This window comes from Schistocerca nitens, chromosome 2 (assembly GCF_023898315.1).
Source record: "Schistocerca nitens isolate TAMUIC-IGC-003100 chromosome 2, iqSchNite1.1, whole genome shotgun sequence".
In the NCBI taxonomy this organism is placed as follows: Eukaryota; Metazoa; Arthropoda; class Insecta; order Orthoptera; family Acrididae; genus Schistocerca; species Schistocerca nitens.
The window spans coordinates 319,803,862-319,820,823 of record NC_064615.1 but is presented as its reverse complement, the minus strand read 5'-3'; the positions used below and the strand labels follow the sequence as shown (position 1 = coordinate 319,820,823).

Here is a 16,962-nt window from a genome sequence, read left to right as displayed (position 1 = left end):
GAATGATGACAAGGGTAGCACTGGTCGAGAAGGCACTGAAGGAGTCAGTGCACAGAAGATATGCCTCCCCAGGTTTATGAACGGATGTGCTCAAGAGCACGAGATAGCCACCAGCTCAGCAGTGAAACCACAGCAGCCATCGGGCAAGGAATGCTGTTCAGTATGTCCTCCATGGACATACGCGAAGCCGACATGAGCATCAGCCATCGAGCCATCAGTGTAAACCACTTGTCATGAATCGAGATGAAGTGGCAGTGGAGAGCCGCAGAGTTAACTGAGTCCTTAGGGCCATATGAAAGGTCCAGGAGAAGCTGCGTTTAGGTGTACACCATGGAGGTGTACGTCAATGGATCTCAAGTATAGGTGGTAAAGGCAAGGACTTCGGTTCAGAACGAAGGAATCTGACACAAACTGCAATTGAAAGCCCTGACCAGGGCCGCTGATGCGAGAGGTTAACCGCCGTGGGTGGGAAAAGGAGTCAGCGATTCGGTTGCACAGGAGAACTACGAATGTGTGCTCCGTAACTGGCCAGCAGTTGTGTACGCCTAACCTGCAATGGAGGCAATCCGGCTTCCACACGGACGCTGGTCACCGGACTCGTCCTAAAAGCTCCTATCGATAGCCGAACGCCACAGTGGTGCACTGGGTCGAGACACGCAACGCTAAGGGCGCCACCGAACCATAAACCCAACTCCCATAGTCAAGGCGGGATTGAACAAGGGCTCTGTAGATCTTCAGCAGCGTAGAGCGATCTGCACCCCAGTTGGTGTTGCTCAGGCAGCGGAGGGCATTGAGGTTCTGCCAGCACTTCCGCTTAAGTTGATGGAGGTGAGGAACCCAAGTCAATCGGGCATCGAAAACCAGTCCTAAGAATCGATATGTCTCCACTATGGTGAGTGGATCGTCATTAAGGTAAAGTTATGGTTCCGGATGAAAGGTACAATGCTGACAGAAGTGCATAGCACACGATTTTGCAGCCAAAAACTGGAAACTGTGGTCAAATGGCAGACTCGAGGGTCACAAGGTTATCAGTGGTAGAGCGACCCTGGCGGAAGCCGCCCTGACATGGAGCCAGTAGGCCACGTGACCCCAGGACCCAACCCAACTGCCGACACACCATATGTACCAGCAGCTTATAAGGAACGTTGGTGAGGCTGATGGGCCGATAGCTATCCTAATCAAGTGGGTTTTTACTGGATTTGAGCACCAGAATGATGGGAAGACGCAAGTGATCTTGTTGAAGATGATGAGGAGATGCTTCTTGTAGTCAGATGAGATATGTTTAATCACCTGACTTTGGCTCTGATCTGGTCCAGGAGTTGTATCGGGGCAATGTGCAAGGGCAGTGATGAGCTCCCACTCTGTAAATGGGGCGTTATAGGATTCACTGTAGCATGTAGTAAACGAGAGGATTTTCCCTTTCAGCCGCCGTTTGAGAGTGCGTAAGGCTGGGGGGGGGGGGGGGGGGGGTAATTCTCCAAATGGTTCAAATGGCTCTGAGCACTATGGGACTTAACTTATAAGGTCATCAGTCCCCTAGAACTTAGAACTACTTAAAACCTTACTAAGCTAAGGACAACACACACATCCATACCCGAGGCAGGATTCGAACCTGCGACCGTAGCGGTCTCGCGGTTCCAGACTGTAGCGCCTAGAACCGCTCGGACACTCTGGCCGGCGGTAATTCTCCAACACAGAGGCTCGAGCATAGTGCTTGGCAAACTGCTCGGCAGTCGCGTTTGAGTCGGTAGATAACACACCATTTATGTTAACACCGGGAACACCTGTGGGGGTCTGGTACCCAAAAACACGTTTGATCTTTGCCCAGACTTTGGAAGGTGACGTTTGACACCCAATGATGGAGTCATATCTCTCCCAACATTCCTGCTTCCGTCGTTTGGTGAGATGGCGAACGCGAGCACAGAGTCGTTTAAAGGCTATGAGCTGCTCCAGGGAAGGGTGCCGCTTATGCCGCTGTAGAGCTCGCCGACGCTCCTTAATTGCTGCAGCGACTTCTGGCGACCATCAAAGGACTGTCTTTCGCCAGAGGCACCCTAAAGAGCGAGGGATCATGTTTTCTTCCACAGAAACGATTGTTGTAATCACCTGATCAACCATCACATTGATGGTCCTATGTGGGGGAGATTCAATGGTGATAGCAGAGGTGAAAGTTTCCCAGTACTTCTTGTTTAAAGCCCATCTGGGCAGGCGTCCGTGGGCTTGACGCCGGGGCAATGACAGGAAGACGGGGGAGTGGTCACTACCAGGTCATCATGTTCTCTCCAGTGGATAGATGGGAGAAGTCCTGGGCTGCAAATTGATAAATCAATGGCTGAGTAACTACCTCGAGCCACACTGAAATGTGAGGCAGCCCCAGTATTTAAGAGGCAGAGGTCGAACTGAGACAGTAAAGTTTCGTCATCTCTACCTTGGCCAGTAAGCACAGTGCCACCCCACAAGGGGTTATGGGTGTTAAAATCTCCCAAAAGTAGGAAAGGTTTAGGGAGTTGATCAATCAGTGCAGTTAATACATTCAGGGATACTGCATCATCTGGAGGAAGACATACATTGCAGACTTATTTCCTGCATCGTCCTTATTCTGATAGCCACAGCTTCAAGAGGGGTTGGAAGGGGCACAGGTTCACTACAGACTGAGTTTAGGACATAAAACGCAAACTCCACCTGACATTCGATTACAGTCACTAAGGTACCTGTAGTATCCTTTACAGCTGTGGAGTGCAGGGGTCCACATTGCTGGGAACCAGCTTTCCTGGAGGACAATGCACAAAGCAGGTGTAAAGATTGACAGTTGCCATAGCTCAGACAAGCGGTGGAAAAAACCGCCGTAATTCCACTGGAGGATGACGTCATCGTGAGACTAGGAGGGCATGGAAAATTCAATGAGACAGTTTAGGCCTCATGGTCACCAGCTGCCACCGACTTATTGCCTGAGCAGTCTATATCCATTTTGTCTGAGGGTCTGGCGAGATCTAGGTCCTTAGCGGACACCAAAATCTCCACCTCATCCGCAGACACACGGCTTGGAGGTAGCGGTGGTGCCACCACGATTCCCTTGGTCTTGTGGACCTTATTTTTGGATTTCTCTAACTGTTCCTTGGGTTTCCCTGGCTGGAAGGACTTCACTGATTCAGTCTCAGGGACTGAGGATGAGCATGAAGCCCCATGACGAGCTGCTTTTGGGCTCTTCAGCCCCTGGCAGGTGTCATCTTTCCCACTAGCAGAAACCTGGGAAGGGAGTGACCCAAGGGACCCCTTTTTAGCGAGAGCAGCCGAAGAAGTTGTACACATCTATGTCTTAGAAGTGGGGACGGATGTCCCCGATGGTTGGGGGGGGGGGGGAGGGAGTTGCTCCTGAAGTAGGGAGTAGATGGTGCAGGAGCAAAAGGGAGGGAAGTGCCCCCCCCCCACCATTAACGGGGCTGGTGTAGTCTTCTGGCTCTGAGAGGTGACTGGGTTTGGTGGAGCTGATGGGGCTAGAACTGTTGTAGTGGTGGCGTAAGAGGATGTCATGCGTACATGATGTAGGTGTTCAAATTTCCTCTTAGCTTCAGTGTAGGTCAGTCGATCCAAGGTCTTGTACTCCCTGGTTTTCCTTTCTTTCAGGAGAATCCTGCAGTCTGGCGAGCCAGGCGAATGGTGCTCTCCACAGTTGACACAGATGGGAGGCGGGGCACATGGAGTATTGGGATGTGATGGGGGTCTGCAATCTCGACATGTGATGCTGGAAGTACAGCAGGAAGACATATGACTGAACTTCCAACATTTAAAGTACTGCATTAGGGGAGGGATATAGGGTTTTACATGACAGCGGTAGACCATCACCTTGACCTTCTCAGGTAATGTATCACCCTCGAAGGCCAAGTTGAAGGCACCAGTGGCAACCTGATTATCCCTCAGACCCCGGTGGACACACTGAACGAAATGTACACCTCGCCATTCTAAATTGGCTTGCAGCTCATCATCGGACTGCAAAAGAAGTTCCCTGTGAAATATGATACCCTGGACCGTATTTAAACGCCCATGACTGGGCAGAGGATGCTGTCTTCATCAAGACTGACCCAGATTTCATTTTGGACAAGCCTCCCAACTCCCCAAACTTGTCCTCTAAATGCTCAACAAAAAACTGAGGCTTCATCGTCATGAAAGATTCCCCATCAGCTCTCGAACATACAAGGTACTGGGGCGAATAAGAGCTGCTGCCATCCTTAGCCTGACGTTCCATCCATGGTGTGGTCAGGGATTGGAACAATTTGGGGTTGTACTTCCATCTGTTGAATTGAGCCCTTGAACGCTTCGAGACTGCTGGTGTTTGACCACCAGCAAGAGATGATGTACTATGCTTCATCATGTGTCGTCCACCCTGATGCCACCCACTCCGAACAGGAGCCCTCACCACGGGCACCACCCAGCTGCAGCAAAGGCCACCTGGCAGGATGCCCCAGGCAGATGGTGCGTGCAAACTGTGTTTGCATGAATGTGTATGTGTGTGTTGTGTATTTCCAAAGAAGGCTTTCTCCTCGAAAGCTTACATGTTTAGTAATCTTTTTGTTATGCCTGTCTGCATTTCAACATCCCTTGCACCTTAGTATACATGAGGAGTTAAAAAAGTGCAGGCATCAGCAGAGCGATCCCTGTGTGGTCAGGGGGCTACAACCAACAGGGTACATGGCAGCCCCACCACAACGGACTGGCTACCGTGCTGGATATCAGGTGCAACCAAGCAAACAAGTCCATTATGATCGTCAGCGTAGAAAACGATACTGCACATTTGATGGAAAAATACGCACTGAGGACGATTTGGAGAATGAGCAGAAGTGCAGATCCACGTCGATGAAGGATGCGACAGGTCTCAGCGCATGATGGACACGATGCACCATGTAAGGCGCCCTTCCCCAATTGGCTCGCTCTTCGGGAAAATTTTCAAAAATGGAGGTTAAACCCTACAGGGGACCATCACATAACAGCCGAAACATGTGAGACTCCTTTTAGTCGCCTCTTACGACAGGCAGGAGTACCTTGGGCCTATTCTAATCCCTGGACCCAGAGGGGGACTGCTTAACGGGCTGTGCCATCTGGATCCTTCCTACCAACACCAGATTTTCTGAATTGTGCAGGTGGGAATTCTCCCTGCAATATATCCTACGTTCCCGTGATGCTACTGGGCTCAACCGTCGTTAGTGATTGTTCTTCATGCACCACCCTCTTCCCTATTCTCACTTCATAGCGCAGTATTCCACAAATGAACCCACAGTCTTTTTACTTCTCTCCTTTTCCACCCCACCCTCCGCCTTCTGTCTAACCTCCCTACTACACCCAATTTCCCTATCCTCACTCCACGCCATCACTGTATATTCCTAGAAGCATCACTTTACCATCCCCCACCCACGCCCTGCCCTTTCTCTCTCTCCCTGCTCCACCCTCCTCCTTGCCCCCATAACCCAGACTGCTTTCCCCCTCATGCACATCTACTCACACTGTGGCCTCAGCGGCCGGTGACAATGGTTATGTGCGTGCGAACTGTGTTTGCATGAATCTGTATGTGTGTGTTGTGTATTTCCAAAGAAGGCTTTCTCCTCGAAAGCTTACATGTTTAGTAATCTTCTTGTTATTGCTGTCTGCATTTCAACATCTCCACTATACAGTGAGTAGCAATCTATCCTTTTTGTACTGTTGTCATTATTCCATCCTGGATTTTCCATTGTTGGATTAAACCTCGTAATATATATATATATATATATATATATATATATATATATATATATATATATATATATATATTGCCTAAAGAAGCATTTTGCATAGTGTGGCCTTTAGCTGTTCGAAGGTATGGTGCATTTCGGTAGTTCATCTCAGTGAGCAGTGACCAGTGGTGTTGTAGCTTTCTAAAGCTGCAGTTGGGCGTGCCTGAGATGCATTTACTTCTGACTGTTCCTAAGAACCTTCTTATCTGTAGAGGGGTGGCAAATGGAGTAATTGCACCTTGCTGCATTTCCGGCCGTGTCACTTTGTGTAACCAAACATTGAAAACGTGTGTCATACGATACATGAAATTTGTTTGTAGTGTGTTAGCAGGAGACGAAATTTGGATAAATTTGTACAGGCAGAAACTAGGAAGAAATCGACTGTCTGGTCGTTATACGAGTAAGATGAACTCAAATCAACATAAATGATTTGTTCGCGAAACATTTCCAAGAATAGAATATCTGATCAAAATGAACCTGACACCCATATGGAATGTGAAATTGACCACTAGATGTCATGAGAGGCAACCTATGAGTGTAAAAGGAAGTGTGGAATATTGTCTTGTCAGGAGTGAAGCAATAACAACAGAATGGGTAGGTCAGGAGAACTCACTGACTTCGAACATTGATTAGTCATAGGATATCATCTGAGGAACAAATTCATCAGGGGCATATCAGCACTTTTAAAGTTAGCGAAATCGGCTCTTGGTGATGACCGTCGATCATTACGGAGGTAGGCTGTAAAAAGTCACATGAAATCAGCAGAAGGAATCACCTCTGAATAGCCAAGAGCTGCCAGCATCCAGCTAGCACGATAGGGAGTTAAAAAGAATGGGTGCAATGGTCGAGCAGCTCTTCAGAAGCCGCCCTTTTCTGTAGTCAGTGTGAAGCGACACTTGAGGGGGCCACTGGGATGTCAGTGACTGCAAACGAGTAATCTGGAGTGTTGTTTCACTCCATACCCTGTGGCAATCCGGCTGAAGGGTTTGGGTTTGGTGAATTCCTGGAGAACGTTACCTGCCATTATGTATAGGTGCCAACAGTGAATTACAGAGGAGGCGGTGTTACGGTATGTTTTGTTAAGCAGTTATACCTATATCTACATGATTACTCTGCAATTCACAATTAACTATTTGGCAGAAGGATCATGGAAACACTTTCAGACTATTTATCTACCCTTCCAATTTCGTATATCACGTGGAGAGACTGGACCCTTCAATCTTTCTGATTCATATTACATGGTGTGTCTAAAATGTTTGGTAAATGCTATCAGACAACAAACAAAACAAAAGATACAAGCGCAATAGTCGCCACCCGCTACAACATACCTTTGGCAACGTTCGTACAGTTTCTGGAAACTATCAGCAAAGGCCTCCTGCGGAATCGATCACAGAACGGCTGTCACACGATCTTTGACGGCATTCTCGTCCGCACAAGGTCCACCTTTCATGGCCACCTTCAAGCGGGGAAACATGAAGAAGTCCGCAGGAGCCGGATCAAGGGAGTATGGAGGGAATTCAGGAACGGTTCCCATCTTCTGCGCTAGAAATTGGAGCACATAGATCGCGGTGTGTGCAGGGGCATTGTCATGGAGCAGCACCCATTTTCAAGTCCTGTGCAACTCTGGCCGAACCCGCCGGATAGGCTGTAGCAATCGGTACAAAACGGGCTGGTAAAATGCAGCATTAATGGTTTGAGCTGCAGGAACAAATTCCTGTGGATGATGCCGTTGTTGTCGAAGAAGGCAATCAACAGTGTTTTCACCTCGGATTTTTGCAGATGGCTCTTTTTTGGTCGTGGGGAAGACGGTAAACACCATGACATCGACTGCCGTTTTGATTCCGGATCGAACTAGTAGCACCATGTCTCATGTCCCGCGACGATGGTGTTCGGAAGCAATGGATCCTGGTTACACATGGAAATTAAATCACCAGCAGTTTCCATCCGTTTTGCTTTCTGCTCATCTGTGAGCTTGTGCGGCACAAATCGAGAGCAGATCTTCCGCTTACCCAAATCATAGCGGGCGATTGTGTGCACCGTGTCCTTGCTAATGCCCAATTCCTCCGCAATCAATCTGAGAGTCCGATCTTGCGCCAGCATTTGTCGCACTTTCTCGATCTTTTCTGGGGTTCTGCTTGCCGATGGCCGACCTGAACGTGGCTCATCCTCAGTTGTTTCCTTCCCTTCAAGGAGGCGTTTAAACCATTCGTAAGTACATTTGCTGCTCACGGCTTCCCTCCCGTACACTTGCATCAACATTCCATGTGACCCCGTTGGAGTCTTCCCCAATTTGTAGCATAGCTTGATGTTTACACTTTGCTCCAATGCGCTGTTACACTTCCTCTCACAGTGACTACGTTCAACTGTTCGCAGTCTGTTTACACACCCAGTCACTTGCAGTGCATGCAGTGTATCGATTCTCCTCAAGTTCAAAATGGTTCAAATAGCTCTGAGCACTATGGGACTTAACTTCTGAGGTCATCAGTCCCCTAGGCTTTAGAACTACTTTAACCTAACTAACCTAAGGACATTACACACATCCATGCCCGAGGCAGGATTCGAACCTGCGACCGTAGCCGTCGCGCGGTTCCAGACTGTAGCGCCTAGAACCGCTCGACCACTCCGGCCGGCTCTCCTCAAGTCTCTGAAGACCCATGCGCATGGACGCACACATGCGTCAAGTTGCCGTTCAGATCTGACACCATTCACCGAACTTTTTACACACACCACGTATTTTGTCACCACGGTAATTTCTCCCTGTGTAGCGGAAGTCAACAAAATACTTTGACATTCGGAAGAGACTAATGGTAAATGAAATTTTGGGAAAAGACCTCACTGCAGCGAAAACCGCCATTGTTTTAAAGATTGTCACCCCCATGTCACTTCTCATGTGTATGACATTCTCTACATTATTTTGTGATAATACGAACGACTCGATGCAAAAAGAAAACGTTTTTCTGTCATTGCTGTTTTTAAACACATGCTCTTGACCTTTTAGTACGTATCCAGGATCTCGACCGCAATCTTGTGAAACTGGTGTGACGGTTGCATCGTAAAAAATATCCATGACATAACCAGGCATGTGTCAATTGAGCACTAATGGCAATCAGTTAGCTAAGATCTTTCGAGTGGCTGTGATCTGCCGCCCATAGCTGCGTTTGTGTGCCTGCTCTGATAGGAGGTGCGCAGCGATAAGTCACACACACACACACACACAAATATATGTAGGGCGCGCTACCGACACTGACCACATAGCGGCCGCCAGCCAAGTCGCCACCACCTCAATCATACACAGGTAGGAAGCGGCCCCTATATCTCTCGTGGTTTCAGCTGAGGTTTTACTCGCTGCAACCTACAGAATCTACGGGAGTCGCGGAAATAGTGAAAGAAGATTTATGTCTATGGTGTCTGTTCTTTCGGTTCAAAAGGCTCTAAGCACTATGGGACTTAACATCTGAGGTCATCAGTCCCCTAGGCATTAGAACTACTTAAAGCTAACTAAGGACATCACACACATCCATGCCCGAGGCAGGATTTGAAGCTGCGACCGTAGCGGCCGTGCGGTTCCGGACTGAAGCGCCTAGAACCGCTCGGCCATGGCGGCCGGCTGTTCTTTCGGACGTGATCCCACAGTCCTATGTATACATGACGAAAGAGAAATTCTGACATCAGCTGCAGTCAGATATTGACATCAATAAAAGGCGAAAACTGGAAATTTTCACCGGACCGGGACTCGAACTCGGATTTCCCGTTTATCGCAAGGTATCACCTTAACCACTTCGGCTATCCGAGTACACTTTCCATGGAACAGAAATTCTCATATGTTCCACATTACATACGTAGTTTCCCCTGTCCATTACCATCATTGCTTGTAGCCTCACCTGATTCCTGTGAGAGGTCGAACGAAGAGTGTATCCATACTGAAAGTCTCATTATTTGCCATCAAGGTGCGTATATTGTCCGAAATAACAGACACCACACATATAAATATATGCATCTTGACGGCAACTAATGATACCTTCCGTGCGGATGCATTATTCATTTGACCTCTTGTGGCCGGCCTGAGTGACCGAGCGGTTCTTGGCGCTACAGTCTTGAACCGCGCGACCGCTACGGTCGCAGTTCGAATCCTGCCTCGGGCATGGATGTGTGTGATGTCCTTAGGTTAGTTAGGTTTAAGTAGTTCTAAGTTCTAGGGGACTGATGACCATAGTCCCATAGTGCTCAGAGCCATTTGAACCATTTTTGACCTCTTGTGGGAACTCCGAACAGAGAGGGTAATGGTTAGGGGGACTCTACATACGCAGTGTGCGATATGTGGGAATTTGGGTTGGACGGGACGTGAGCTTGGATAGCCGAACTGGTTAAAACGACCGCTCGTGCTAAATGGAAGATCGAGGTTCGAGTCGCTGCCTGGCACAAATTATCAGTTGTCGCCAGATTTCAGCTGACGTCGGAATTTCTCTTTCTCTTTTTTACAGTATTCTTCTTTAAACTTTAGATGCTTTGAGATGCGTACGAATGAACTCCAAACATTTTTTCAACTCTGAAGTCAGTGCACCACAAACATGGTTTTGAAATGATTCAACAATTTCTTGAGGTGATGAAAATCGCTGTCGTTTCAAATGACGGTACAAAAAACAGTTGTTAAGCAATAAATCAGGTGAATAAGGGCAATGAGACATTGATTCAATTTTTATCTTCGGCAACAGCTGTAATCAGTCGTCTGACATACTGTATTACATTGCCACGTAGTGGTGTTTAGAGTTTTTCTTTCATTATTTCATCGACCACTTGTGGTAAACAAATTGTCGTACACCTTAACATTCAGTATTAACTGTACTTAGATCCTCTAAAGCAATGATCGTGACATGTCCACAGCAGCCAAAGAAACAAACTACCATCATCTTGGAAATGCTTCACCTATGAATTACTTTCGTTGATTTCGGTTCACGTGAAGCAACGAAACAGTCCATTATTGCGCAGGTTCTGGCTCGTTCGAACAGATTCAGATTTCATATCCTGTTACCTCGCTCGTATTTTTTGAGCATTTCCGTACATACCAACTGACGCGAACCAGTCTAGAGCTACCGTCAAATGGAGCGGAGTTCATCGAGAGCACATGATTTCCACAGCTAAACATTAATGGAAATCGAACGTGCCTTCAATATCCCTAAGGATCCCTCCATCTCGTGGTTAGTCACACACAGTCTTCTTGAATCACGTTCCACATGGCATAGTTCTTTTCTTTTCTTTTGTGGAACAACAATCGATTTTGGTAGCGATTTATCAAATTAATCTCGGACAGTAGTACGACCACGACGAAATTCCGCAAACCAGGTGTAAACATTTCTAAAGATGACTGATGACCAAAAGTTGAACGAAGAGATTCGGGACTAATCGGTTTATGCTTTACGAAAATGTACAAAAATTATTTAACGAAAGTCTTCATGTTACACAGTCCATTACTTCAATTTTATCACATTTTTTTCTTTAAACGCTCACAATAAACCGAATACGAGATCAGTTTCTGAGATGCGATAGCAAATGACACATTTTACGGTAATAATGTCACCGCTCAGTAGGACTACCAGTGGCAACTTGTAAAAAGGCGAGCTTTGTAATTTAAGGTATTCGACATTTGAAAACTAATCTCCAGATTTCCAATTTTATAGACAAGTTGCTATAATTGCTTTACACGATGTTACGGCAGATGCGCAAACTGAAATGTTGTGTAAAACGACAGTATTAGGTAGGCTGCAAACTCGAATATTTAGGAGGTTACTCGTTTCGCCGAGAAAGTCTACAGTCACCCACATTGTGCAATATTGGTTAATAGAGATATTGCCATGCCTCGCCTGTTGTGCTGATACAGCAATCTGAGTCCTTCTGTGATAAAGTCCAGTTGTTCTCCTGTCTTGCTATATTACCTTGCTCTAAAGTCAAGACTGCAATCACTTATAATTATTAAAACGGTTGGGCCGTTTGTAACCTCCCCCTCACTTATCGTCCTTAATGACAGTGAAAAATTAAACCGCGTGTACCTAATGGAAATTTGGGAAAAGCAATCGTCACCGAAGTTAATCTGTCGGTAAAGAGGGAGGAAAGGGTTACATCTAAATGAAAGGAAAAATGCAAATGAAACTGGTGGAAATTAATTTTGAAAAGGGGTAAAGTTAATAAAGAAAGTAAATGTGGGGCCGTTACGTTAACAATTAACTAGCGGTAATTAGATATTTGAGATTTGGGGGAAATTACAGTCGCCAGTCCTAAGGACAATTACTATAGTAACTGAAAAAGAAAGGTTATTACACATATAATTAGCACTAGAAGCCTGGCAATTGAAGGTTGACACGTGTAGTGTGAAAACTGAAAGTTTGTCAGAAGTAATAAATTTCGCTACACTCTGACTTAATTTAGCAAAAGAATTAATAAAACCGGAAAATTGAAAGTTAATTTAGTGACTGAAGTTAATAGTGAGCTTTCTTTCTGAAGCACATCGAAATTCAGTACAATACGGTTAGTCTTGGACTACCTCAACAATCATTTCAAAAGCTACTTGAATCTACGCAATTTAGAAATAAGAGATTTAACTTTGAACTTGAATTAAATGATTCTGAACAATTAACAATAGTAAAATTTAGTACGTACCAAGCTGAGCTGCAGTCACAGGTAAGCTAAAATACGGTAACAAAACTCGCACTCTTAATTTGTGCTTGTGTAATCTAAATATTGTAGCCAGCTATGAATACTTTAACTGAACTTTGAAATTAAAGCAGTGAAATCGATTGATGCTGGCGTTTGAATTTCAACGACACTCGGGTTCATTCCGGAAAAGGAAGGGACCCTGCTTGGTAATGCAATTGGGACAATGAGCAACAAAGGTTCATGCTACGTTGCTGCAATTTTGCGAATGGAACAATTTTAAAAGCTGAGGTCTGCCATACAGTTCTAAAACTTTACGTGCTTCCAGTCTTCCTTGTTGGTTGATTGAAGGTTTGAAGTCGTCGATCGAGGAGGTGGCGACAGTCACTCATTGTCGGCCGTCGCTGTTGCAGAAGCTGGATGCTGGCGCGCCTTCTTCTCGACACGGTCACCAGGCGAAACGGGCTCTTGATGTGCGCCAGCTAATGCTTCCCGTCCGCGACACCGTGCTAGAAATTACACTCCTGGAAATTGAAATACGAACACCGTGAAATCATTGTCCCAGGAAGGGGAAACTTTATTGACACATTCCTGGGGTCAGATACATCACATGATCACACTGACAGAACCACAGGCACATAGACACAGGCAACAGTGCATGCACAATGTCGGCACTAGTACAGTGTATATCCACCTTTCGCAGCAATGCAGGCTGCTATTTTCCCATGGAGACGATCGTAGAGATGCTGGATGTAGTCCTGTGGAACGGCTTGCCATGCCATTTCCACCTGGCGCCTCAGTTGGACCAGCGTTCGTGCTGGACGCGCAGACCGCGTGAGACGACGCTTCATCCAGTCCCAAACATGCTCAACGGGGGACAGATCCGGAGATCTTGCTGGCCAGGGTAGTTGACTTACACCTTCTAGAGCACGTTGGGTGGCACGGGATACATGCGGACGTGCATTGTCCTGTTGGAACAGCAAGTTCCCTTGCCGGTCTAGGAATGGTAGAACGATGGGTTCGATGACGGTTTGGATGTACCGTGCACTATTCAGTGTCCCCTCGACGATCACCAGTGGTGTACGGCCAGTGTAGGAGATCGCTCCCCACATCATGATGCCGGGTGTTGGCCCTGTGTGCCTCGGTCGTATGCAGTCCTGATTGTGGCGCTCACCTGCACGGCGCCAAACACGCATACGACCATCATTGGCACCAAGGCAGAAGCGACTCTCATCGCTGAAGACGGCACGTCTCCATTCGTAACTCCATTCACGCCTGTCGCCACACCACTGGAGGCGGGCTGCACGATGTTGGGGCGTGAGCGGAAGACGGCCTAACGGTGTGCGGGACCGTAGCCCAGCTTCATGGAGACGGTTGCGAATGGTCCTCGCCGATACCCCAGGAGCAACAGTGTCCCTAATTTGCTGGGAAGTGGCGGTGCGGTCCCCTACGGCACTGCGTAGGATCCTACGGTCTTGGCGTGCATCCGTGCGTCGCTGCGGTCCGGTCCCAGGTCGACGGGCACGTGCACCTTCCGCCGACCACTGGCGACAACATCGATGTACTGTGGAGACCTCACGCCCCACGTGTTGAGCAATTCGGCGGTACGTCCACCCGGCCTCCCGCATGCCCACTATACGCCCTCGCTCAAAGTCCGTCAACTGCACATACGGTTCACGTCCACGCTGTCGCGGCATGCTACCAGTGTTAAAGACTGCGATGGAGCTCCGTATGCCACGACAAACTGGCTGACACTGACGGCGGCGGTGCACAAATGCTGCGCAGCTAGCGCCATTCGATGGCCAACACCGCGGTTCCTGGTGTGTCCGCTGTGCCGTGCGTGTGATCGTTGCTTGTACAGCCCTCTCGCAGTGTCCGGAGCAAGTATGGTGGGTCTGACACACCGGTGTCAATGTGTTCTTTTTTCCATTTCCAGGAGTGTATTATAGCCAGTCGAGCGCAATTACATGCTGCCAAACCCCGAAAGCGCGGCAACTCGCGGGAGCGTCACACAACACCACTGCTCCACTGCACTACTCCCGCCAGACCCTTTCTGCTCAGCCCGCGCTCCACGCGGCAGAGTTCACACTACCAAAGATCCTAAACACTTTCGTTCTCCACACGACCTATCGATGTATTCGTTCGATAGTATAGTTTTCCCTAGGCCAGACCCAGCGTATAAATACAAATAATATTCACAAAACAAACCAATTATAAAGCGACATAAATGCATATATATATATATATATACAAATAGTAAAACAATTACAATATACAAAGACACAGAAATGTTATATCTTCAGGTAACAAAATAAGGAAACAAATTTTCAGTGCAATAGATGGAAATAGGAGGATATGCATTTCCGGCGTTACACGTTCTGAAGGAAGTTCTTGTCCATGTCGGGTGTACTCGAGTGGAAAAGATGTCCTCAATTTCACAGCAGGAGCAATGTACGAAGGGCGTTGAACAAGTAATGAAACCATTTTTTTCTCGGCCAATTTCGGTTTAAAAAGTACGGAATTTGTTGTGGGACATCGTGAAATATTCTGCTTGAGCCCCTACAGTTTCATGACGCCCCGAGAGGAGGCGGTCCTATACGTAGCGTCTGTAACGGACGTGCATTCCAAGCAGAGGTCATTGAGTTTCCTTTAGGGAAAGCCAGAGCGTCGCAGATATTCATAGGCGGTTGCAGAATGTCTACTATGAGTCGTTGGGAGAGGCTCCTGCCATCATCGCAACAAGGTTGCTCAAACCTGCCCTATCTCCCGCATGTCGGCCGGCGCACACAGCTGTGACTCCTGCCGAGCTAGAACGTGTGGACACTCTCATTTGAGGTGATCGGCGGTCACAATTAAACACCTCACTGCACAACTGGACGTCTCACTTGGTAGTACTGACACACTCGTCCATCGATGGGGGTACTCAAAGGTGTGTACCCGCTCGGTTCCTCGCCGCCTAACAGAACAACATAAAGAGCAAAGAAGGAGCATTGTGCAAAATTGCTTGCGCTTTACCAGGCTGATCGTGACAATTTCTCGTCGAACATTGTCGCAGGCGATGACACATTGCTTCACCGCTTTGACCCGCGAAGGAAACGGCGATCCGAGGAGTTGCGCCATACCACCTCTCCTCCGAAGAAAAAGTTCAAAGCGGCACCCTCAGGCGGTAAGGTGATGGCGACGGCTTCTGGAACCCTGCAGGAATTATTCTGTTTGATCTCCTCTGTCGTGGTGCAACGATAAACCCGGAAATGTGCAACCCTCAGAAAACTGAAGAAACGACTTCAGCTTGTTCGTAGCCATATAAATGCAAAAGAACTTTCCCTTCTTCGTGACAATATGAGGCCTCACACAAGTCCGTGGACCCTAGAGGTATTCTTCGTCATCCACCCAACAGCCCGGATATCGCACCTTCCGACTTCCTCCTGTTTGCCCCAATGAAGGATGGACTCCGCGGGAACCAATACATGGATATAGGGAGGTTATTGATCCACCAAGACGTCGGCTCCCGACGACCAGTTGAGTGGTGCAATACGGGCGTACTAGGACTCGCTGTAGGGTGGCATAAGGCCACGCGTTGAACGAAGATTGTGTTAAAAAATAGGGTTTTGTAGGTAAAAGAGTGGGGAACCTTGAATAAAGCCAACCTTCTTCCAGAAAAAAAGTGTTGTATCACTTACCGAACACCCCTCGTACAATATGGCATCTGATATTTCTGCTGTTGCACAGTCAATTACTTTTGGTGACGTCACAATGATGGGTCTGATACAGTGAAAATTAAACTTTTACTGAAAAGGTTTCTCCTCAGAATGTGTCTTCTATCCTTCTAGCCGATACTTGCACATTTTAATTACTTGCAGATCTTTGGATATTCCTGTTGTTATATTACAATAAAGTCCTTAGCTCTGGCATGCCAAAGATATTCCGAAAAGTATACAGAGGAAGCATTTTGGATGCTACCATTCGACTTTTTGCTGTTGAGTAATGTAAGCTGTGTGTGTGAGTACCTAAGGGACCAAACTGCTGAGGTCATCGGTCCGTAGACTTACACACTACTTAAACTAACTTATGCTAAGAATAACACACACACCCATGCCCGAGGGAGAACTCGAACCTCTGGCGGAAGGGGTAGAGTAATCCATGACATGGCGCCTCAAACCACGCGGTCACTCCGCGCGGCGTAATGTATGCAGTCTACTGTGTAATAATGGTTGGCATATAGCTATCTACGGCTACACGCAAACGTGAGCTACTATTGCAAAAGATTAATGTTTGTTCTAAATGTGGATTTCGTCCTAGATGGAGTGGAAAGATTCGTGATATCTGCTTTTATTTCTTTTTTGCGAAGTACACAAATAATAGTAGATTTGCACAAAGAAAAAGATTTTGGAGAAGCTACCTGAGGTGTTAATCATTAAAAATATTTGGTGATGAGAGCTCCTCAGTGTCTGATGGTGAAAACATGCTCAGTGTACTTTTGCAGTGAAACAGGGAATCTGGAAATGTGAGAATTTCCGCTCATTTTCTGTATATCTTTAATTGCACTGGTTCTGGG

At 47.2% G+C, this 16,962-nt stretch overlaps 1 protein-coding gene across 1 annotated transcript in view; it reads left to right on the top strand.

Annotated features, from left to right (window-relative positions):
• Positions 1 to 9,024: 9,024 nt before the first annotated feature.
• Positions 9,025 to 16,962, top strand: part of LOC126234385 (15-hydroxyprostaglandin dehydrogenase [NAD(+)]-like) — a 74,064-nt gene continuing 66,126 nt past the window's right edge. The window contains exon 1 of the mRNA XM_049943072.1: positions 9,025 to 9,057. The gene's annotated coding sequence lies outside the window, so the exon portion shown is untranslated. The remainder of the gene's footprint in view (positions 9,058 to 16,962) is intronic.